The sequence below is a fragment of the Podarcis bocagei genome (assembly GCF_964188305.1).
Source record: "Podarcis bocagei genome assembly, chromosome: 17".
Taxonomy (NCBI): Eukaryota; Metazoa; Chordata; class Lepidosauria; order Squamata; family Lacertidae; genus Podarcis; species Podarcis bocagei.
Genome location: NC_138143.1, coordinates 12008345 through 12032636, shown reverse-complemented (window position 1 = coordinate 12032636; position 24292 = coordinate 12008345). Strand labels below are relative to the sequence as shown.

General features: G+C 48.2%; 1 protein-coding gene across 3 annotated transcripts in view; it reads right to left on the bottom strand.

Moving 5' to 3' along the window:
- Positions 1-24292, bottom strand: part of LOC308576586 (alpha-2-macroglobulin-like protein 1) — an 88324-nt gene that overhangs the window by 56759 nt on the left and 7273 nt on the right. The window lies entirely within an intron of this gene.

Here is a 24292-nt window from a genome sequence, read left to right as displayed (position 1 = left end):
GGGACATAGAGATTTTTCCCTGTGTGACATGCTTTCCTGAGAACTACCAGTCTCAGAGTTCCTTATGCAAAGGAGGAGGGAGGGGGAAAGCGTCACGAATGCAGATTCCAGGGACAATGGAAGCAGTGCTGCTGGAAGGACTTACAGGATAGATAGATAGATAGATAGATAGATAGATAGATAGATAGATAGATAGATAGATAGATAGATGATAGATGGATAGATTCTATTTTCAGTTATGTGTACATAAGGATGTGCTGTTTTGAGGAACAACAGAAAAGCCACCAGTAGTTATTTCAGATATAGCATATTTACTTGAGTCTAATGCACACATTTTTTTCCAAATTAGGCTATGAAAAATCGGGTGAACATTAGATTTGATGGTGCATTAGACTTGAGTAAATATAGGACTTGCATCTGAATAAACATGCCTGGGATTGCGCATTGCTGTCCTTCTGGAAATATGTTATGTCCTTTCAACTCCAGAATGTAAGGGAACATCTGCCTGAAAACTACCTACCGTACTTTTCCATGTATAAGACTAGGTTTTTTCCAGTAAACATTATGCTAAAAAGTGGGGGTCGTCTTATACATGGGTAGTGCATAGTGTAGACGTTTGATTGGTTGCTGCCATTGCTCTCAATGGCTTTTGTGCGTTATTGGTTGCTGTGTGGGTGGTGCTGATTGGGCGACGCTGTGGCAATTTGCAGCCTCTGCTGGCTTGGGGACAGATGAGAGGCGGATTTAGCAGTGCGTGCTGGTGAGCGATTGTCAGCATAAAAAGCTCAACAACTCTGGGCAATCCTCTGCAAAAAAGATCAACCAGTTTGTGCCATCTCACCCCATTTTCTAAATTTGAGTCCCCCAAAATAGGGGACGTCTTATACATGGGGCGCATTATACACGGAAAAGTACGGTACATTTCCGGTTTGGGAATCAAAATCAAGGGATAAAAATGTTGGGGTGCAGGAAAACTTCCTGAGCTCTGCATTTCATCCCACAAAAATCAGCAGTAACATCAGGCTCGTTTACTCTCAGCCTGCTGTTTATGGAAGTTTAAATAAGGATCCGGGATCTATGTGACTGTATGTCTTGGAACAGATTTAGAAATGTGAACTTTATACTTGCTGAGAAGGTTAGTTAAACATAGCTGGAAAGTACGATGGGTCAGTGACTCCCAGTCACTATATCAAGATTGGCATCAAGGTGAAGCCTTCAGATTCAATCCCCCACAGATGTTTCAAAAAGCTTTGATAAAGTCCCTCACAGCAGGCTCCTATAGAAACATTAGCATTTATAGACTGAGGGCCAGTCTTCTGACAGACAGGAAGCTGGTTGGGGATGCAGAAACAGATGGTCGGAAGAGTTAAAATGGAACAAACGGTAGTGTTCCAAGCAGGGGTACCAACTTGAATAAAACATTCAGTGGAGCCAGGAAAGCCCTGCCCTGCATAATCAATCACAGATGCACACCACTTGAATGGCAATGCCCATCAACTGTTTGTGGGGGAAGCCCCTTCAAATATTTTATTGGGTGGGAGCAAAGGGACCTTGGCCCCCTAGGAGTCAGCTCCTATGGTTCCAAGGAAATAAAGATAGTCAGAAGGCAGAACAGGGAATAGGGATTGAGCCTGGGCTGGATGGGGGTCACACTGCAGACACAGGTTTGCAGTTTAGGTGTGCTCCTAGATACCCAGGTCTCTGTGGTGGCCAGGAGGGCATTTGCACAGTTATAAAGCTAGTGTGGCAACTGCGCCCCTTCCTTGAGATGTCTGATTTGGCCGCAGTAAAACACACTTTAATTGCATCCCATTTGGAGTACAGCAGTACCTCGGTTTTCAAACATCTCGGAAGCTGAGAGCTTCAGTTTCTGAATGCCGAAACCTGGAAGTAAATGCTTCGGTTTTCAAACATTTTGGAAGTCAAACAGTCTTTTGGAATGGATTATAGTGGTACCTTGGTTTACAACCATAAGCCATTCTGGAGGTCCGGTTGTAAACCAAAACAGGTTGTAACCCAAGGCGCACTTTCACCAGTGGGGCCTCCCAAAAAAAATGGCTTGTAATCCAAAAAAAGGGACACACACTTCCGGGATTGACGTGGTTGTAATCCAAAACAGTTGTAATCCAAAACGGTTGCAAACCAAGGTACCACTGTGCAAGATTCCAGGTGCATACCCGGGATTCTTGTTTCATTTTGAAAATGAGGCACAACAGAGACTGTGGTGTCATTATGGCATATGGTTTATTTACACATATAGACAACCTGAGCCTATGATGGAGGGGCTCCAAGAGGGTCTTGTTTCTCTTATAGTTGCAGCCTTGGATTCAAACAGGAATCAAACATTGTGCTCCGCTTCTCTGGCTTTCCAGCTTGCAGGGTTTTTTGTTGTCGCATCCAGCTGCTAGCTCACATAACCCATAACCCTCTAAGCCCTGTTACAGATAGGTAGCCGTGTTGGTCTGCCATAGTCAAAATAAAAAAATTCCTTCCTGTAGCACCTTAAAGACCAACTAAGTTAGTTCTTGGTATAAGCTTTCGTGTGCATGCACACTTCTTCAGATACACCTGGTGTATCTGAAGAAGTGTGCATGCACACGAAAGCTTATACCAAGAACTTAGTTGGTCTTTAAGGTGCTACAGGAAGGAATTTTTTTATTTTCTCTAAGCCCTAGTTCTTCACATTGCTCTCTGACTCTCTCTCTGTCTCTCTATAGGTCACATCACTGATTCCCTAAACTCTGGCTTTATCTGTTGATCCCTTGACCCTTTGTTCTCTTAATGGCTCCATCTTCCAGGTGATTAATGGCTCCATCTCCCAGGTGATTACCATAACATAGGAAGGTTGTTGTTTGTTGTTGTTGTTTAGTCATGTCCAACTCTTCATGACCCAATGTACCAGAGTACACCAGGCACTCCTATCTTCCACTGCCTCCCGCAGTTTGGTCAAACTCAAATTAGTAGCTTCGAGAACACTGTCCAACCATCTCATCCTCTGTCATCCCCTTCTCCTTGTGCCCTCCATCTTTCCCAGCATCAGGGTCTTTTCCAGGGAGTCTTCTCTTCTCATGAGGTGGCCAAAGTATTGGAGCCTCAGCTTCAGGAACTCTCCTTCCAAATAGGAAGGTAGCCTGACTCCCGCTTTTACCACAGCTGCAACAGTGTGAGCTCTGACTGCAGTAAGCAGGTTGGGGCATACAGTAGTATTGTGAGGGGCAACGTTTGGCTAAACAAGCCCTGAAAAGGCTTGGAAGGAAGCTCAAGTCAAAGGAACTTCGGCAGTGTCTTTTTGGAGTCCCAGCACCCCTCGCCAAAAGAAAAAAACGGCTGAGGTGGGGGGGGGGAATCCAGGCACAGAGTTGAACATTAAACAGACCGGTGAAAAGCCTCACATCACTGAAGCAGCGACAAGATGGTAAAATCTCTATTTCTATATTAAAATAAACGTAAAGTGGTAGTAGCAGCAATAAAACCTAAAAGGAAATAAGACCGGGGGGGAGGGAACCCGGGGGGGGAATCCCTCACGGAGCGAGTAAACCCAAAACAAGATAAAGAGTAAAAATAGCGGAGAAGTAATGCTACCACAAAAGTAAAGGGAAGACAGAAGAACAGAAAAAATATGGAGAGAGTGTGAAGAAATCACTCAGATTGCAATTAAACTATTTGAAAAGCACACTATCTGAAACGGACTTACTACAAGCCCTGGTCAAAACTTTGGCTGCAGCTCTTTTCAAACTTTTCAAAATTCAGCCCCACACAGAGTGCAATTCAGTACAGTGGTACTTCGGTTCTCGAACCTACAGTGGTACCTTGGTTTGCAACCGTTTTGGATTACAACTGTTTTGGATTACAACCACGTCAAACCCGGAAGTGTGTGTCCCTTTTTTTGGATTACAACCCTTTTTTTTTTTTTTGAGGCCCCACTGGCGAAAGTGCACCTTGGGTTACAACCTGTTTTGGTTTACAACCGGACCTCCGGAATGGATTATGGTTGTAAACCAAGGTACCACTGTAATCCATTCCAAATTACTGTTCGACTTCCAAAATGTTTGAAAACCGAAGCATTTACTTCCAGGTTTCGGCATTCAGAAACCGAAGCTCTCGGCTTCCGAGATGTTTGAAAACTGAGGTACCGCTGTACTCCAAATGGGATGCAATTAAAGTGTGTTTTTTGAAACATCTATGGGGGATTGAACCTGAAGGCTTCACCTTGATGCCAATCTTGATATAGTGACTGGGAGTCACTGACCCATCGTACTTTCCAGCTATGTTTAACTGACAAGTATAAAGTTCACATTTCTAAATCTGTTCCAAGACATACAGTCACATAGATCCCCGATCCTTATTTAAACTTCCATAAACAGCAGGCTGAGAGTAAACGTGCCTGATGTTACTGCTGATTTTTGTGGGATGAAATGCACAGCTCAGGAAGTTATGCTGGATTTTCCTGCACCCCAACATTTTTATCCCTTGATTTTGATTCCCAAACCGGAAATGTACCGTACTTTTCCATGTATAACATGCCCCCATGTATAAGACGCCCCCTATTTTGGCAGACTCAAATTTAGAAAATGGGGTGAGATGGTCAAACTTGTTGACTTGTTGATCTTTTTTGCAGAGGACACACGGACCACTAAATTCACCTCTCGTCTGTCCCCAAGCCAGCAGAGGCTGCAAATTGCCACAGCACCAGGGTTGCAGGTTTGATCCCTGTACGGGACAGCTGCATATTCCTGCATTTTGGGGAGTTAGTCACCCCCATTTCTGATTTGATCCCAGAATGTCCTACTTTTCCTCACATCTTTCCCCACACCATACATAATCTAAACTAATCTCCTGCCCCAATTTTGTGACTTTCCCTCATGCCTAACCTTTAAGCTGAGCCTGGATAGCTCAGGTGGTTAGGGCATGATGCTGATAACACCAGGGTTCCCTGTATGGGACAGCTGCGTATAAGACGCCCCCTATTTTGGGGAACTCAAATTTAGAAAATGGGGTGAGATGGTCAAACTTGTTGACTTGTTGATCTTTTTTGGCCAGCAGAGGCTGCAAATTGCCACAGCACCAGGGTTGCAGGTTTGATCCCTGTACGGGACAGCTGCATATTCCTGCATTTTGGCGAGTTAGTCTAGATTAGGGGTTGTCCACCTGGTCCCTACCGCCCACTAGTAGGTATTTCAGGATTCTAGGTGGGCGGTAGGGGGTTCTCTATGGCACAAGCTGAATCCTCCTTCCATTGAGGCTGGTGGGCGGTAAGGAAATTTTACCATCAAGAAAGATGGATTAGTAGGCAGTAGGTATAAAAAGGTTTACTACTCCTGGCCTAGCTGATCATCAGGGTCCCTTCCAGCTCTAATTCTTCCAACTCTAATTCCAATTCTATAATTCTAATTTATCTGCCACACCCTGCAGCTGCCCAGGAGAATTGCATCCCTCACCCAATGACAAAAAAAGGTTTTTTTATTTTAGGTTGTTTTGTTTGTTTGCTTCAGTTTATTGTTTGGCCAAAGGCCTTAGCAATTACTGAGTAATGTCGTCGTCGTCCCCGCCCCCGATAAGGGACTGTATCCATGATTATATAACAGATGGATAACGGTAAAAGAAAAAAAATATTTGGGGGGGGAAATGGAACCCATGGAGGGAAGGGAGGAGGTCTGAAGGTTCGAAAGAACCTTTTCTTTTTATGATTTGAAATAGTTAAAGTTATTATGTATAAAGGTAAAGAGACCCCTGACCATTAGGTCCAGTAGTGGCCAACTCTGGGGTTGCAGCGCTCATCTCGCTTTACTGGCCAAGGGAGCCGGCGTACAGCTTCCGGGTCATGTGGCCAGGATGACTAAGCTGCTTCTGGAGAACCAGAGCTGCGCACGGAAACGCCGTTTACCTTCCCGCTGGAGCGGTACCTATTTATCTACTTGCACTTTGATGTGCTTTCGAACTGCTAGATTCGCAGGAGCAGAGACCGAGCAACGGGAGCTCACCCCGTCGCGGGGATTCAAACCGCCGACCTTCTGATCGGCAAGTCCGAGGCTCTGTGGTATAAATTAATGTAAAACTAATAATTTTTTTAAAAAAAAATAACTTAATTAAGATTGTCTGGATCCCACAGAGCAACTTTGCAGCAACTGCTAAAGTACAATTTCTCCAAAACTGTCAGGAAAGGCCTTACAGATCATAGGATGTCCCCCTCTCTTTTCTCTCGCAGCCGCTATCTGGTGGCCTTCCCTGCAATCATCCGCCATCCCAATACAGAAAAGTTTTGTGTGCAACTGATGTCCCTGCCAGGAACGGGCCACGTGTCTGTGACATTAGAGATGACGTTGCAGAACCACACCCTGCTGGAGAAGGATGTGAAGAAGCCAGGGACCCACGAATGCATCAGCTTCCAGGCAAGTTTCTTCCATTGCAAGCCACTCAGTAGAAGATGCTCTCGCTTCTTAGCTAGATAAGGGCAGCGGGTCACAGTGAAGGACGGAACAAGGCAGCACACTAGCTGTGGTAGAGATTGCCATCGCTGCAGTGAACCCTCCTAAGGCTTAGTACAACACACCACGTGAGTTGGTGCCATGATCGGATGGCGAGTTGCCCCAGCCCAACCCATGTAAACCTATGGCAAGAAGTGGGGGCAGGGTAGGTGAGAGATAATATTGCAGGGGCAACAGTATATCTGTGGAAATAGTCAGTGTCCAGTCGTGGGTCCAGCAATATAAATATAATAATAATAATAATAATAATAATAATAATAATAATAATAATAATAATAATAATTTATTTATACTCCGCCCATCTGGCTGGGTTTCTCCAGCCACTCTGAGCGGCTTCCAACTGACTATTAAAAACAATACAGCGTCAGACATTAAAAGCTTCCCTAAACAGGGCCACCTTCTGTTGTCTTTTAAAAGTAAAATAGTTGTTTATTGCCTTGACATCTGCTGGGAGGACGTTCCACAGGGTGGGTGCCACTACTGAGAAGGCCCTCTGCCTGGTTCCCTGTAACCTCAACTTCTCGCAGCGAGGGAACCACCAGAAGGCCCTCGGAGCTGGACCTCAGTGGTGAATGATGGGGGTGGAGACACTCCTTCAGGTATACTGGACCGAGGCCGTTTAGGGCTTTAAAGGTCAGCACCAACACTTTGAATTGTGCTCGGAAACGTACTGATTCCTCCAGACCTTTGTGCTCAGTGCAGAAAAAGCTGGAGTTTGAGCTGATGAGGATGTTGCAGGCCTGGCTGGCATTTCTCCCTCCACAACCTCTGCATGCGTTGGCATAGTATACAACAGAGATCAGGCCAATCCCAACTTTAGCAGGAAATTCAGTTTAGTTTTCTGTTCTTACAAAGTTCACTAGGTGGACAGGGGAGGGAAAGAGGGAGCAACGGTCACCTGTGGGAGGTTATAGAGGAAAGTCGAATAAATTACACTGGGCAACAATTTTTTACTTTTTGAATGTTGTCTAGATTTCTACAACTGATTTAGGGTATTTTTGCACTGCTGAATCTGGAAATGGCATCCGTTTCTCTCCATCAGGTCAGGTTTACTGTAAACTGAATGGTGGGCATTGATAAAGGTAAGTACACGTAAATTGCATGTTGCTTCACCATTTTTCAAACTTCAGGGCTTGAACTTCCGTTTCTTGGAACTCCTGGAATGCTCAGCGGCAGGGAGGTCTCTCTTCAGAGTCCAACAGTAGTCAGCCATCATGACTGCGTCCCAGCGACCTTGATACCTGGTCTCCATCTCTTTCATGTCCTGATGGAATCTCACCCCCTGCTCGTCACTCATTGAACCCAGGTTCTCAGGAAACCAGTCCATATGTGAAAATAGGTAGTGCATCTTGACGCTCATGTTGCAGCCCAGGTTTCTGAAAGCAGTCAGCATGTTGTTGACAAGTTCTGCGTAGTTTCCGGCCTTATTGTTGCCAAGAAAGTTCTTCACTACCAGAACAAATGCCTCCCACGCTTCCAGTTCCACTTCGTTCATTGAGTTTCCGAACTCTGGATCTCTGATGAGCTGACGGATCTGAGGACCGTCAAAGATGCCAGCTTTCAACTTCTCCATGGTCAATCCTGGAAAAGCCTGGCACAAGTAAGTGAAGCAGTCACCATCCTTGTCCAGAGTCTCACTATTATTATAGTGCAGGCAGCCTATGTGCAGCAAAACAGAGACCTGGCAAGGTTCCCTCCAAGCAGTCTGTTGCACCAGGAGGGGGATGCACTTGGTGGCAAGGGCTCAGAAAGGGAAGAGTGACGTGAGACTCTGCAACAGAGCCTTCGTGGTGTGCCCCCACCTTACCACCGGTAGGGGCTGCCCCTTCCCCACTTGAGGAGGGTGAGAAGGGCTTAGGAGCACCACCTGCTCTGACAGAGAGGGGAAGTTTAGAGAGTTGTGTGGGTCCAATGCTGTTTCCCAGGAGAGGAAGAAAGAAAAGAGGCGATTCAGGCCCCCAGGTTGGAGCATCCGCCTGCTGGGATTTCTACAGAGACAAGGATTCTCAAGAGTTGCTGAGTGTCCTCTGCTTCTGCTCCTGGCAGGCAGATGGTGAAACCCGCAGGCCCCAAGCCGTCTTGGAACTCTGGCTATGAATTTTAGACTCCTGAAGCTTCGTCCTTGCTCTCAAACCCGACTTCCTTACACCCTTGCCTTGCAAGAACAACTGGACTAGATTCTGCTCTTCCCTAGCTGCTGAGTTGGTACCATTATTATTATTATTTTAGTATTTCCCCCCCATTCTTTATAATCACACTTTCATCCAGGGATGTCGAATAACTTACAAAAAAAATCATTCAGTCGAAAATCTAACAATAGCATGCATCAAAAATCATCTTCCTATTAGTTATACATAACAGTATATAATTCTGTCCCTACTCATTTATCCTAATTTTCCCCCTCCGTCCCTCCCCTTTAACCCCTCCCCCCAAAAACTTGTTCTCTCTTCAGATCTTTAACCATGTGCGCAGATTATTCATTCTAATTTGGATGCTTAGGTTGGCTTTCCCCCGTGCTATCCAATTCCTATAACTTGTCCATTTGTTCAAAATCTTTTGACATTTGTTTTCCCATGTATCTTCCGTCATTACCTGTTCAAATATATCAGATTGTATGTATTCAAAAACATAGTCATTCCATTTTTCCATTGTCCATTTATCCTTTTCTTTCCATCCTAATGCAATAACAAGCATACCTGCTAAGATCATAATTTTAGACCAACTATAGTAAAAGTTCCGTGCTTTACTTGCAAGTAAGCGCATCCATTGTTGGTTATGGGCAGGAGATAGGGCACTATCACACAAAACACCCCTCAAGTTGTAGCAAAGATTATCCACTCAAATCTCCCCTGGGTTCCGGATTATGTGAGAAGCCTCCTCAAATTCACAAAGCAATGGTGAACAGGGTTACTCAGTCCTATGGCTGTTTCCTTGGATGTTAATCCTGCTGGGTTCAATGGTGCTCATTTCAAAGTTAAGTGTGCTTGAAATTGAGTCCTAAGAGTGAGATCCAAACCCCATTCTAATGCTCTGGACTGGGGGAAGTATAGATAAGGCAAGAACCTTCTGGCAGTGGACAACTTAATAGAAATTTAATAAACAAGAGGGAGGAGAGTATAAATTAAAAGAATTTAGGAATTATGTGGAAAATTAACAACATGCTTACAATATCATCATTGAACGAAGTATTTAAGAAAGATAGGGCACGAGGGTTTAGGGAACAAATATCACAACTGGAGAGAGACCTGTTGGAATGGAATGTAAAAGAATGGAATGGAATGTAAAAGTGTTGTCTAAAATGTATAAACTGTTATTGGAAAGGGAGACAAGGGATGAGCAAGTAAAATCCTCAGTGATACACTGGACAATAGATATAGATACTGTATAGATTCCATAATACAGATATGGAAGCATGGGAACGATTGTGGAATATGGATATAAAATTTTCAGCATGCTATGGTTTAAGAGAAAATTATATGAAAATGATATATCGTTGGTATCTAACATCAAGTAAACTGGGGAAAATGTATAAATCTAAATCAAACAAGTGTTGGAAATGGGAAGAGAAAGAAGGTTTTGTTATCATATGTGGTAGTCTTGTAGTAAGGTTAAAGCTTACTGGGAAATGATATATAACGAATTGGAAAGGATGTTCAAAACAACTTTTGTAAAAAAAACAACCAAAATACAGAAGTTTTACTTTTGGGAATTATAGGGACAGAGCTACCTAACTTGTACAGAAATTTTGAAAAATAGCAAGAATGCTACTTGCCCCAAAGTGGAATGGAGCAGAAGTCCCAGCAAAGGAAGAATGGCTACAAGAACTTATGGAATATGCAGAAATGGCGAAACTTACTGGAAGAATAAGAAATCATTTTTTGTAATAAAAGAATGGAAATGGTTTATTGAATATTTACAGATAAATTGGAAACAGATAAAAACATTGGCAGGATAATTGTCATAACCTGCAGTTTCATAAGAGTATATATTTATAGATAATTAAATGAGCAAATTAAATGAATTTGGATATGAAGAAAATATTTTTTTACAAAAATATTGAAGGAACCGCAAAAAGAGGGGGAAGGAAATTTGAACTTTGAAATGTTAAATTGATTGTAAAACTAATGAAACTAATGAAATGTGTGGGGATATATATATATATATATATATATATATATATATATATATATATATATGCTTTCGTAGATTTTCACGGGTACAGGAATGTAGGTTTTGGTGTCTTCGGGTGTCTTCCCGTGTAAGAGTTGGGGTGTCTAGGCGACGTTTCGACGAGGTCTCACTCGTCATCTTCAGGCTGGTGCTTTCGGCTTCTTGTTACTAGAACAGAGCAGGATCTCAGTGTTTGAGTTCCTATAAATACTGTTGAGGGGGTGTGGTGTATAGCCTCCAACGTTCTGGGCAGAGAGGAAGTTCCTAGGTTAATGTGCCTTTTCTTCTTTTGTTCATTAATTACTTGAGGGATATCTTGAGTGATTACTTGAGTGATATTTTGAGTACCACTTAGGAGGGTCATTAGGTGTGGATTAGTTGCTAAAGCTTTCGTGTCTTGACCTCTTGACCTTGTGAAGAGTTTTTCTGAGAAGATGGCTGTACTGCACTTAGTTGTGCTCTGGCTTGGCTTCGTGTATAGGGGCGAGCTGTGGTTTTGTGCCCTGTGCCAGCCAGATCTGTGTAGGGATTGCAGGGGGTGCAGCATCCGGAGGTGCCACTATGGTTTGGCTACTGGATGGTGTCTGTAATTTATCTGTGGAGAGGGTCTGGGTTTGGGTCTGGTGTGGTTGATTGGAGATGGCGTTCTGTGTGCCTCTGGTTCTGGTGTCGGTTTTTGTGGGGAGGGCTAATTTCCAGATGTCTGGCAGGCGGGACGTGTCGTCACGCTTGTTCATGTTGTGAGGGTGTTTCTCTATCTCGATGGCTTCCATGATTATTCTCTTGTGGTGATGTTCCATGTTAAAGAGCAATTTGGAATCTGCAAAATTAATTTCGTGTCCTGTTTCTTTCATGTGTTGGTAAAGAGAGGAAGTTTTTTCTTCTTTTTTGACGGCATTCTTGTGTTCTGCGATACGTGCATTTATTCGTCTGTTTGTTTGTCCAATGTACGTGGCTGGGCAGACTTTGCAGGGTATTTCATAGACCCCTTGGTTTTCTAACTGGATTTTATCTTTTGGGTTTCTGAGGATATTGGCTATTTTTTGGTTGGTGCAAAAGGCTGTTTTGATATTGTGTTTATGGAGGATTTTGCTAATTTTATCTGTAGTGCCCTTGATATAAGGAAGGAGGGCCATGCCATTGTTTTCTTCTGTGTCTTGGTTTTTGGGGGGTGTTTCTTTTTGGATTAGCTTCGTAACCCTGTTTTGCTGGTATCCGTTGGCGATTAACACATTTGAGAGATTCTGTAACTCAGTTGTCAAGTGGTCTTTGTCAGCCAGGCGTTTGGTTCTGGAGATGAGAGTCTTGGCTACGGAGTTTATTTGTGCAGGGTGGTGGTGTGATTGTGCATGTAAGTAGCGGTTGGTGTGTGTTTTTTTCCGGTAGATAGTGTGTCCTAGGGAGCCATCAGGTTTTTTGTAGATTAGGACGTCAAGGAAGGGAAGTTGGTTGTTGGCTTCTATTTCCATAGTGAATTGTATTTTGGGGTGTAGGCTGTTGAGATGTGTGAGGAAGCTATCTAGTTTTTCCTTCCCGTGTGGCCAAATTACAAAGGTGTCGTCAACATATCTGAGCCAAAGTTTGGGTTTGTGTTCTGACTTGTCTAAAGCATTGGTTTCAAAGTGTTCCATGTACAGATTTGCGATGACCGGTGAGAGGGGTGATCCCATAGGTGCTCCTTCTATCTGTTTGTATCTTTGTCCATTGTGGATGAAGTACGTGTTGGTTAGGCAGTGGTTGGTCAGGTCCAGGATGTATTCGGGGGGATTGTATTTGTTTTGAATGGCTGTCAAGGCTTCATTAATGGGCACTTGTGTGAAGAGAGATACAACATCGAAGCTCACAAGTAGGTCATCGGGATGTAGGTTTTGCTTCTTTATTGTTTCTATGAACTGGAAGGAGTTTGTAACGTGTGAAGCGATAGATTCTGCATAGGGCTGAAGTTGCTTAGCGAGAAATTTAGCGAGATTTTGTAGAGGTGAGCCTATGGAGCTGACTATTGGTCTGAGTGGTGTTCCTTCTTTGTGTATCTTGGGGAGACCGTAGAGTTTGGGGCATCTGGATGATTTTTCTCCAGCTCTGTTCTAGTAACAAGAAGCCGAAAGCACCAGCCTGAAGATGACGAGTGAGACCTCGTCGAAACGTCGCCTAGACACCCCAACTCTTACACGGGAAGACACCCGAAGACACCAAAACCTACATTCCTGTACCCGTGAAAATCTACGAAAGCATATATATATATATATATATATATATATATGAACCCTCTGGCAGAGAGGACCTGGCAGGTGCTCCTTCAGAGCAAGAACTCATCCTCCTGCCCATGGACAGGCCAGCAGGCAGCTGAGACATCCTCCAGCTATTGGGCCAGGAAAAGTCCACAAAAAGGGGCATCCCAAGGACACGGAAGTGCCATGGCAAGGGGTGGGTGCAGTTCTGCCACATCCAAACCCCTGTAAGATGCTGGCCACTCCCTCGCAACCCGGCAGATCCTCTGCTATTGTCAGAGCTGGCCGAAGGAGAATAGACCTCGCGAGAAGGCCCAGCAATGTGTGCGAGGGCTCCTCTTTGCTTGCGCTGTCTGCTTCTGGGTCTGTTTGGGCTGCGGTAAGCATTTCCGCAATTCCAACCAAGGCCTTTTTGCCATCTTAAATGGCAGCAAATGTCAGTCAGATTAAACTGCCCTTCCAACCACGAACGCAGGGCTCAACTGCACACAGAAGTGAATTGTGCTCCTCTTACTGGCATGCGGGTGCATTGCACATTTTTCCTTTTTTTGCAGATAAAAGGGTAAAGGTAAAGGACCCCTGACAGTTAAGTCCAGTCGTGAACGACTCTGGGATTGCGGCGCTCATCTCACTTTACTGGCCGAGGGAGCTGGCTTTAGTCCGCAGACAGTTTTTCCAGGTCATGTGGCCAGCATGACTAAACCCCTTCTGCACAGGTGAAACCAGAACAGTGCACAGAAACAGGGGCGCCGACTTATAAAAAATATTGGGGGAGCCCATGAATAATAAATAATGAATAATAAATGAAAGCTCATGAATAATAAATAAGCTCATGAATATGCAAATAAAGTGACGCCGCCTCCTCGTGAGCGAATAGGGGAGAGCGTGCTGCGCCTATTAATCAGCTCTGAAGGAAATTGGGTGGAGCTTTTGCTCGGGAGGGAGGGCAGGAGGCATGCAGCCCGACCCTGTGCATTTTGGGCTGGGGGAGGGGCGGCGATGGCGCTCTGCTGGAGGGGCGCCAAAGATTATTGGGGGGCAGAGCCCCCCCAAACGAATTTTTGAGGGGGCTCGGGCCCCCTCAGGCCCCATGGAGTCGGCGCCTATGCACAGAAACACTGTTTACCTTCCTGCCAGAGGGGTACCTATTTATCTACTTGCACTTTGACATGCTTTCGAACTGCTAGGTTAGCAGGAGCAAGGACCGAGCAACGGGAGCTCACCATGTCACGGGGATTCGAACCACTGACCTTCTGATTGGCAAGTCCTAGGCTCAGTGGTTTAGACCACAGCGCCACCCGCAGATAACCATTGTCAAAAGTGAAATGGAACCATGTCGCGCTTATGGGTTCCTCAGAGGCAGATACAGGTTTTTGATACAGGTTTTGTTTCCCCCCATTATTTCCTTCAAGGAAACTGCTTGGAGCACTGGCTAAGCAAAGTAACTTCAGACACAAACACCTCACAGGGCCATGTCATGGTTGCTTTAGCCAAGTTTCCTACATTGCAGGGGGTTGGACTAGATGAATTGGGGTCCCTTCCAACTGTACAGTTCTATGATTTCCACTACCAGAGAAGTTTGTATATTATTATTTATTGACCATTCATTTCTGGCCACAGAGGGCAGCAGTACATTGGCTTGGTGGGAATAATTTATTTATTTATTATTCATTCATTCATTCATTCATTCATTCATCATTCATATATTAAAAATACAATAAAACATCAGACATTAAAAACTTCCCTAAACAGGGCTGCCTTCAGGTGTCTTCTGAAAGTCAGATTGTGGTTAATTTCCTTGACATCTGATGGGAGGATTATTTTCAAATTTTCTACCTTCCTTCAACTAGTTTAACTTTGGACACTTGCAAGTGCTATACAAGTGTTATTGCTTTAGGAAAGAATGGCTGTCAGGCTACTTAAAGAAATATTATAGTACGATGAATTCACAAGCAGGATTTGAGCTATGAGCAACAGAAGTAATGAGGTTATTGTATTGTGGTTATAATTTAAGAATTAGAAGAGGAGAAACTACAACTCCATGGAAAGCAGGGTGGGAAGTCTACAAAAAAAAGAGAAAAAACGTAATTGTGCGTTGGATTGTATATGTTTAAAATGGTGCAACTTAATAAAATGTATTCATTTTTAAAAAGTGTTATTACTATTATTATTTCTGCTACAATCAAAACATAGCACCAGGAAAATAGATGACACCTTAAGGAACAGTGTAGCAAAACATACAAGTTACAATAAAAAGTCTACACTATGAACACAAGGGAACAATAGCAGCAGCAGCAGCAGCACATAAACATGTAGAAAATAAGCAAGAAGAAAGCTGCTCTCCAGATGAACTTCTACCTGCCTTGCAGCTGTTAAAGAAACATACAGTAAGCAAGGTCAATACAAAAAAACAAACAACAACAACAGAAAGCCAAGGAGCAGCCTTCTCTCCATGGCTTCCCCTCCCTTTATCTTTTTATCTGCTCCAACAAAAGCAGGTAAACTGCCTTCTTCCTTCAGTCCCAGACATTCCCCCACCACTTCCATTCCACAGCGGAGAACTTTTCCAAGCCTCCATTCAGATGGAGAGGAGCTATTTGGCCAAGGAGCCTGAGGCTCAAGTACTTGCTAATCGGCTATGAATGATGCTTGGGTCAGAAGAACCCAGGCTGGGATGTGGGGTTCCACCAAACACAGGGGGGGCTGCATAATATTTGGGATCTTTATTTTATTATCTCCTTGAGTGAGAAGCCCAAAGGCACCTGGTGAAAGGGACAGCAGGTTGAAGTCTGAATCCTTGTTTATTTGTAGCCACTGAATTTGGTGGAGAAAAGGAATGCAGCATGAAGGCACCGTCTTATGCACATTTACTCAAAAGTAAGTCCTCTTTATTTCAAAGGGACTTGTCAAGTAAGTGTGCAGAGGCATGCAACCTGATCTCTTTCAAACGCGTTGCAACATATTGAATTAATTTTATTATTATTATTATTATTATTATTATTATTATTATTATTATTTATTTGTACCCCACCCATCTGGCTGGGTTTCTCAAGCCACTCTGGGCGGCTTCCAACAAAGTTTAAAAATACATTAAAATGTCACACATTAAAAACTTCCCTAAACAGGACTGCCTTCAGATGTCTTCTAAATCAAAATTAGAGGCAAAATAAAGGAAGTAATCATATTTTAACTTAAACGTAGGGAAAGTGCCATATAAATACTATGCTTTATAAGATAAATACTAAGCTTTATAGTAACTATTGTCAAAATAAAGCACATCTGAGGGCTGCAAAGCAAAAGACCAATTCATTGCCAAGCAGTGCTCTTGCTTAAAATTAATAATGTGACATAATAGTTCATAATTTCTTTAAAAATCATCTCAGTAAGGTCTGTATTATACAATCTACTGCTATGCACCATTGGGAAGTTAGGTGCTTATTTATAAAAGCAATTTGCAGTGCAGTCCCCTATATATACTTACCAATGGGTACGTTCCATTGAACATTGTAAAATGTAAACATACCACAGAATTACACTATTTAAAAAACAAACAAACAAAGTTTTATTGGTTTTTAAACAACTACTAATACAATAACCATTCTGGGATGTAAACCCTACAGTCACATCATACAATTCAACCACTTTGCCCATTTCAGATGCTTGGAAACATGGTAAAAACATGTAACAGATTCCTATTTCTTCTTCATTATGATTTCTTAACATTTTCAATTTAAGTTAAAATATTGTACGTGGTTACTTTAATTTTGCCTTTAATTTCGATTTAATTTCATATGCTACAGTGAATTTGAAAGAGATCAGTCTATAATCCTCCACACTTTGATAAGTCCCTTTGAAATCAGCAGGACTTATCTTTGAGGAAATGTTCTCGAAATAGGAGTGAGCAAGAAGGTAGCAATGCTTGATAACAAATCCTTCAAGGGGGTAGGTACTTTGTCAAAAGCTTTTTGAAACTCTAAGTATACAATATTCATAGGATCACCTCTATCTATATACTTATTGGCAATCTCAAATAAAGATTAGTGAGACAGAACTTAGCCTTGTAGAAGCTGTATCTGAACTTTGTGAAATGTTCTCCGATTCCATTAAAGAAGCTGTACTGAACTGTCCTTCTTTGGCAAAAGAGAGCAGCAGGTCCCTGAGAGGTGTGAGGTTGGCATAAAGATCATGGAGCCTGTTATTGCTGCAAAGCACTAGGCTCTTGTAAACTGCTTTCAGGAGCTGGGAGTCAGGAGCAGGTCAGCAAGAAAACACCCAGTGTTAGCGAAGTTAATTCTTTATTCAAAGGAACCAAAACAGCTCAGGCCTAGTGGTCACAGCAACTCTTCCCAGTAGGTCTTGCCCCAACAGGGCAGTTGCGAGGACTGAAGATCCCCACCTTTCCACCATTTTCTAAGACTTCTCACCTGGGTCCTTCCCCAGCAACCTGTAGAAGCCATGCCCGTTCTCCTTGGGCAAGACTTGTTCTTCTACAATAGTACCTCGGGTTAAGTACTTAATTCGCTCCAGAGGTCCGTACTTAACCTAAAACTGTTCTTAACCTGAAGCACCACTTTAGCTAATGGGGCCTCCTGCTGCTGCTGCGCCACCGGAGCACGATTTCTGTTCTCATCCTGAAGCAAAGTTCTTAACCTGAAGCACTATTTCTGGTCTAGCAGAGTCTGTAACCTGAAGCATATGTAACCTGAAGCGTATGTAACCTGAGGTACCACTGTATATACTTCTATATATAGTTAAGTATTTTCATGAGTTTTCCCAGGAAAAAAATCTTTTAACTAATGGGCTTCTGGTTTCCAGGATGCCCCCTGGATCCCTTTTTAAAGATTGGTGTTAATCTTGCCTAATAATAACAATGATAATAATATTTATACCAAGAAGGCCCTCTGCCTGGTTCCCTGTAACCTTGCAGTGAAGGAACTCCAGAAGGCCCTCGGAGCTGGACCTCAGTGTATGGGATGAATGATGGGGGTGGAGATGCTGCTTCAGATATACTGGGCCGAGGGCTTTAAAGGTCAGCACCAACACTTTGAATTGTGCTCAGAAACGTACTGGAAGCCAATGTAGGTCTTTCAGGACCGGTGCTATGTGGTCTCGGCAGCCGCTCCCAGTCACCAGTCTAGCTGCCGCATTCTGGATTAGTTGTAGTTTCCGGGTCACCTTCAAAGGTAGCCCCACGTAGAACGCATTGCAGTAGTCCAAATAACGAAACAATAACATCAGATGACATTGTAACATAAGAGGGAACAATTTTAACTATTCTCACAAATGTGTGAGTTATTTCAGGCTCAGTATTTGCGCATCAAGTTAGAAAAAAAGGAAAGAGGCAAGATAAAGGAAGGAAGGGCAAAGAAAACTAAGATTGGTGCCTTCATTATACTACCTATAGTTACCAGGCAAATGAGAGTCAGCTCTCCAGATGCAGGTGAGGGCCTCCTCCTTCTCCTTGCAGATGGTGTCCATCAGCCACACATTTTGAGGCGATTTTGGCACTTCTCAGTCGGAAAGCCTCTGTTACCTATGTGTCAAGTCACCACTTGACTTTTTTAAAAAGACAAAGGTCACAGCCAGTTACAGTGGTACCTTGAGTTAAGAACTTAATTCGTTCCAGAGGTCAGTTCTTAACCTGAAACTGTTCTTAACCTGAGGTACCACTTTAGCTAATGGGGCCTCCCGCTGCTGCCACACAATTTCTGTTCTCATCCTGAAGCAAAGTTCTTAACCTGAGGTACTATTTCTGGGTTAGTGGAGTCTGTAACCTGAAGCGTCTGTAACCCAAGGTACCACTGTACTGAGATCTTGGCACACAGTGACACAATTTTTCATTTTGAGTGCAGAACTGATCCCAGGGTCTGCTCTTCTAAAAAGGTCCTTTGCTCCACTTTTCACACTAGACAGTGAGTGGCTAGTTCTGGCCATTCATAATCAGGGTCAGGACAAACTCTTGACTAGTTACCCAGTGTTATGGTGCTAAATCACCTTGTTTTATGTGTCTAACCTTCCAAACCCTCCAGATGTTGCTGCTAGATTCCAGCTGCCCTCCTCCCCCTACTCCATGACATCTGACATCCCGGATCTGCTGTCTAGGGCTGATACTGTGGGCAGGTTTACTTTAGCAGAGTTAAACAATCCTCTTTATAAGTTTATGCAGCGATCAGCTTGTTGCTGAGTTGTCTGAGTTCTACTAATAAAGATGCCTTCCTGGTTAAAAATCCCTTTGAATTCCTTTTAAAGAATACACACACAAATCTGATTCGTGTTAATATAAAACTATTTTACCCTCAGATTCATTCAGGTTTACAGAACTGCACCTGAAGGCAGGCTTAGGTTACCGTATTTTTCGGACTATTGGACGCACCGGTCCATAGGACGCACCTAGATTGGGGAGGGGGGAATAAAGGCAAAAAAAATTTATCCCCCCCCCGCCAGGCGCGGGGCTGGGGCGGGGAAGCCCGAGCTTCCCCCACCCCCAGAACGGGACCCAGAGCCATGCTTTGGCATCGCTCTGGGAACTTGCGGGGCTGGGGGAGGAGGAAGCCTTCCGCCAGCCTCCAAACCATGTCGGGAGACAGCGGGATGGCGCGCTGCGCCTCTCCCGCTGTCCCCCGAGCTTGTGGGGCTGGCGGTGGGGCTCTCCTGAAGCCGGGAGGTTGTGGGGATGGTGGGGGGGGAGAAGCAGGCTTGCTTCTCCCTCCCCCAGCCTCCCGATCAGGTCGGGGAAAATCGGGATAGCGGAGCGCCGCCATCCCGCTTTCCCCCGACCTGATCTGGAGGTTGTGGGGATGTGGGGGGGGGGAGAAGCAGGCTTGCTTCTCCCTCCCCCAGCCTCCCGATCAGGTCGGGGAAAAGCGGGATAGCGGAGCGCCGCCATCCCGCTTTCCCCCGACCTGATCTGGAGGTTGTGGGGCTGGTGGGGGGGAGAAGCAGGCTTGCTTCTCCCTCCCCCAGCCTCCCGATCAGGTCGGGGAAAAGCGGGATAGCGGAGCGCCGCCATCCCGCTTTTCCACGACCTGATCTGGAGGTTGTGGGGCTGGTGGGGGGGAGAAGCAGGCTTGCTTCTCCCTCCCCCAGCCTCCCGATCAGGTCGGGGAAAAGCGGGATAGCGGAGCGCCGCCATCCCGCTTTCCCCCGACCTGATCTGGAGGTTGTGGGGCTGGTGGGGGGGAGAAGCAGGCTTGCTTCTCCCTCCCCCAGCCTCCCGATCAGGTCGGGGAAAAGCGGGATAGCGGAGCGCCGCCATCCCGCTTTTCCACGACCTGATCTGGAGGTTGTGGGGCTGGTGGGGGGGAGAAGCAGGCTTGCTTCTCCCTCCCCCAGCCTCCCGATCAGGTCGGGGAAAAGCGGGATAGCGGAGCGCCGCCATCCCGCTTTCCCCCGACCTGATCTGGAGGTTGTGGGGCTGGTGGGGGGGAGAAGCAGGCTTGCTTCTCCCTCCCCCAGCCTCCCGATCAGGTCGGGGAAAAGCGGGATAGCGGAGCGCCGCCATCCCGCTTTTCCACGACCTGATCTGGAGGTTGTGGGGCTGGTGGGGGGGAGAAGCAGGCTTGCTTCTCCCTCCCCCAGCCTCCCGATCAGGTCGGGGAAAAGCGGGATGGCGGAGCGCCGCCATCCCGCTTTTCCACGACCTGATCTGGAGGTTGTGGGGCTGGTGGGGGGGAGAAGCAGGCTTGCTTCTCCCTCCCCCAGCCTCCCGATCAGGTCGGGGGAAAGCGGGATAGCGGAGCGCCGCCATCCCGCTTTTCCCCGACCTGATCTGGAGGTTGTGGGGATGTGGGGGGGGGAGAAGCAGGCTTGCTTCTCCCCCCGCCAGCCTCCCGATCAGGTCGGGGAAAAGCGGGATAGCGGAGCGCCGCCATCCCGCTTTTCCACGACCTGATCTGGAGGTTGTGGGGCTGGTGGGGGGGAGAAGCAGGCTTGCTTCTCCCTCCCCCAGCCTCCCGATCAGGTCGGGGAAAAGCGGGATAGCGGAGCGCCGCCATCCCGCTTTCCCCCGACCTGATCTGGAGGTTGTGGGGCTGGTGGGGGGGAGAAGCAGGCTTGCTTCTCCCTCCCCCAGCCTCCCGATCAGGTCGGGGAAAAGCGGGATAGCGGAGCGCCGCCATCCCGCTTTTCCACGACCTGATCTGGATTTTGTGGGGCTGGTGGGGGGGAGAAGCAGGCTTGCTTCTCCCTCCCCCAGCCTCCCGATCAGGTCGGGGAAAAGCGGGATAGCGGAGCGCCGCCATCCCGCTTTCCCCCGACCTGATCTGGAGGTTGTGGGGCTGGTGGGGGGGAGAAGCAGGCTTGCTTCTCCCTCCCCCAGCCTCCCGATCAGGTCGGGGAAAAGCGGGATAGCGGAGCGCCGCCATCCCGCTTTTCCACGACCTGATCTGGAGGTTGTGGGGCTGGTGGGGGGGAGAAGCAGGCTTGCTTCTCCCTCCCCCAGCCTCCCGATCAGGTCGGGGAAAAGCGGGATAGCGGAGCGCCGCCATCCCGCTTTCCCCCGACCTGATCTGGAGGTTGTGGGGCTGGTGGGGGGGAGAAGCAGGCTTGCTTCTCCCTCCCCCAGCCTCCCGATCAGGTCGGGGAAAAGCGGGATAGCGGAGCGCCGCCATCCCGCTTTTCCACGACCTGATCTGGAGGTTGTGGGGCTGGTGGGGGGGAGAAGCAGGCTTGCTTCTCCCTCCCCCAGCCTCCCGATCAGGTCGGGGAAAAGCGGGATGGCGGAGCGCCGCCATCCCGCTTTTCCACGACCTGATCTGGAGGTTGTGGGGCTGGTGGGGGGGAGAAGCAGGCTTGCTTCTCCCTCCCCCAGCCTCCCGATCAGGTCGGGGGAAAGCGGGATAGCGGAGCGCCGCCATCCCGCTTTTCCCCGACCTGATCTGGAGGTTGTGGGGATGTGGGGGGGGGAGAAGCAGGCTTGCTTCTCCCCCCGCCAGCCTCCCGATCAGGTCGGGGAAAAGCGGGATAGCGGAGCGCCGCCATCCCGCTTTTCCACGACCTGATCTGGAGGTTGTGGGGCTGGTGGGGGGGAGAAGCAGGCTTGCTTCTCCCTCCCCCAGCCTCCCGATCAGGTCGGGGAAAAGCGGGATAGCGGAGCGCCGCCATCCCGCTTTTCCACGACCTGATCTGGAGGTTGTGGGGCTGGTGGGGGGGAGAAGCAGGCTTGCTTCTCCCTCCCCCAGCCTCCCGATCAGGTCGGGGAAAAGCGGGATAGCGGAGCGCCGCCATCCCGCTTTTCCACGACCTGATCTGGAGGTTGTGGGGCTGGTGGGGGGGAGAAGCAGGCTTGCTTCTCCCTCCCCCAGCCTCCCGATCAGGTCGGGGAAAAGCGGGATAGCGGAGCGCCGCCATCCCGCTTTTCCACGACCTGATCTGGAGGTTGTGGGGCTGGTGGGGGGGAGAAGCAGGCTTGCTTCTCCCTCCCCCAGCCTCCCGATCAGGTCGGGGAAAAGCGGGATAGCGGAGCGCCGCCATCCCGCTTTTCCACGACCTGATCTGGAGGTTGTGGGGCTGGTGGGGGGGAGAAGCAGGCTTGCTTCTCCCTCCCCCAGCCTCCCGATCAGGTCGGGGAAAAGCGGGATAGCGGAGCGCCGCCATCCCGCTTTTCCACGACCTGATCTGGAGGTTGTGGGGCTGGTGGGGGGGAGAAGCAGGCTTGCTTCTCCCTCCCCCAGCCTCCCGATCAGGTCGGGGGAAAGCGGGATAGCGGAGCGCCGCCATCCCGCTTTCCCCCGACCTGATCTGGAGGTTGTGGGGCTGGTGGGGGGGAGAAGCAGGCTTGCTTCTCCCTCCCCCAGCCTCCCGATCAGGTCGGGGAAAAGCGGGATAGCGGAGCGCCGCCATCCCGCTTTTCCACGACCTGATCTGGAGGTTGTGGGGCTGGTGGGGGGGAGAAGCAGGCTTGCTTCTCCCTCCCCCAGCCTCCCGATCAGGTCGGGGAAAAGCGGGATGGCGGAGCGCCGCCATCCCGCTTTTCCACGACCTGATCTGGAGGTTGTGGGGCTGGTGGGGGGGAGAAGCAGGCTTGCTTCTCCCTCCCCCAGCCTCCCGATCAGGTCGGGGGAAAGCGGGATAGCGGAGCGCCGCCATCCCGCTTTTCCCCGACCTGATCTGGAGGTTGTGGGGATGTGGGGGGGGAGAAGCAGGCTTGCTTCTCCCCCCGCCAGCCTCCCGATCAGGTCGGGGAAAAGCGGGATAGCGGAGCGCCGCCATCCCGCTTTTCCACGACCTGATCTGGAGGTTGTGGGGCTGGTGGGGGGGAGAAGCAGGCTTGCTTCTCCCTCCCCCAGCCTCCCGATCAGGTCGGGGAAAAGCGGGATAGCGGAGCGCCGCCATCCCGCTTTTCCACGACCTGATCTGGAGGTTGTGGGGCTGGTGGGGGGGAGAAGCAGGCTTGCTTCTCCCTCCCCCAGCCTCCCGATCAGGTCGGGGAAAAGCGGGATAGCGGAGCGCCGCCATCCCGCTTTTCCACGACCTGATCTGGAGGTTGTGGGGCTGGTGGGGGGGAGAAGCAGGCTTGCTTCTCCCTCCCCCAGCCTCCCGATCAGGTCGGGGAAAAGCGGGATAGCGGAGCGCCGCCATCCCGCTTTTCCACGACCTGATCTGGAGGTTGTGGGGCTGGTGGGGGGGAGAAGCAGGCTTGCTTCTCCCTCCCCCAGCCTCCCGATCAGGTCGGGGAAAAGCGGGATAGCGGAGCGCCGCCATCCCGCTTTTCCACGACCTGATCTGGAGGTTGTGGGGCTGGTGGGGGGGAGAAGCAGGCTTGCTTCTCCCTCCCCCAGCCTCCCGATCAGGTCGGGGAAAAGCGGGATAGCGGAGCGCCGCCATCCCGCTTTTCCACGACCTGATCTGGAGGTTGTGGGGCTGGTGGGGGGGAGAAGCAGGCTTGCTTCTCCCTCCCCCAGCCTCCCGATCAGGTCGGGGGAAAGCGGGATAGCGGAGCGCCGCCATCCCGCTTTTCCCCGACCTGATCTGGAGGTTGTGGGGATGTGGGGGGGGAGAAGCAGGCTTGCTTCTCCCCCCGCCAGCCTCCCGATCAGGTCGGGGAAAAGCGGGATAGCGGAGCGCCGCCATCCCGCTTTTCCCCGACCTGATCTGGAGGTTGTGGGGATGTGGGGGGGGAGAAGCAGGCTTGCTTCTCCCCCCGCCAGCCTCCCGATCAGGTCGGGGAAAAGCGGGATAGCGGAGCGCCGCCATCCCGCTTTTCCACGACCTGATCTGGAGGTTGTGGGGCTGGTGGGGGGGAGAAGCAGGCTTGCTTCTCCCCCCGCCAGCCTCCAGATCAGGTCGGGGAATAGCGGGGTGGCGGCTCTGCGCCTCCCCGCTGTCCCCAGCTTTTGGGTGCAGGCTGCTGCCCGCAAGCCTTGCGAGCCCGCGGTACATCCCGCCGGGCTTGCAAGACTTGGGATAGCT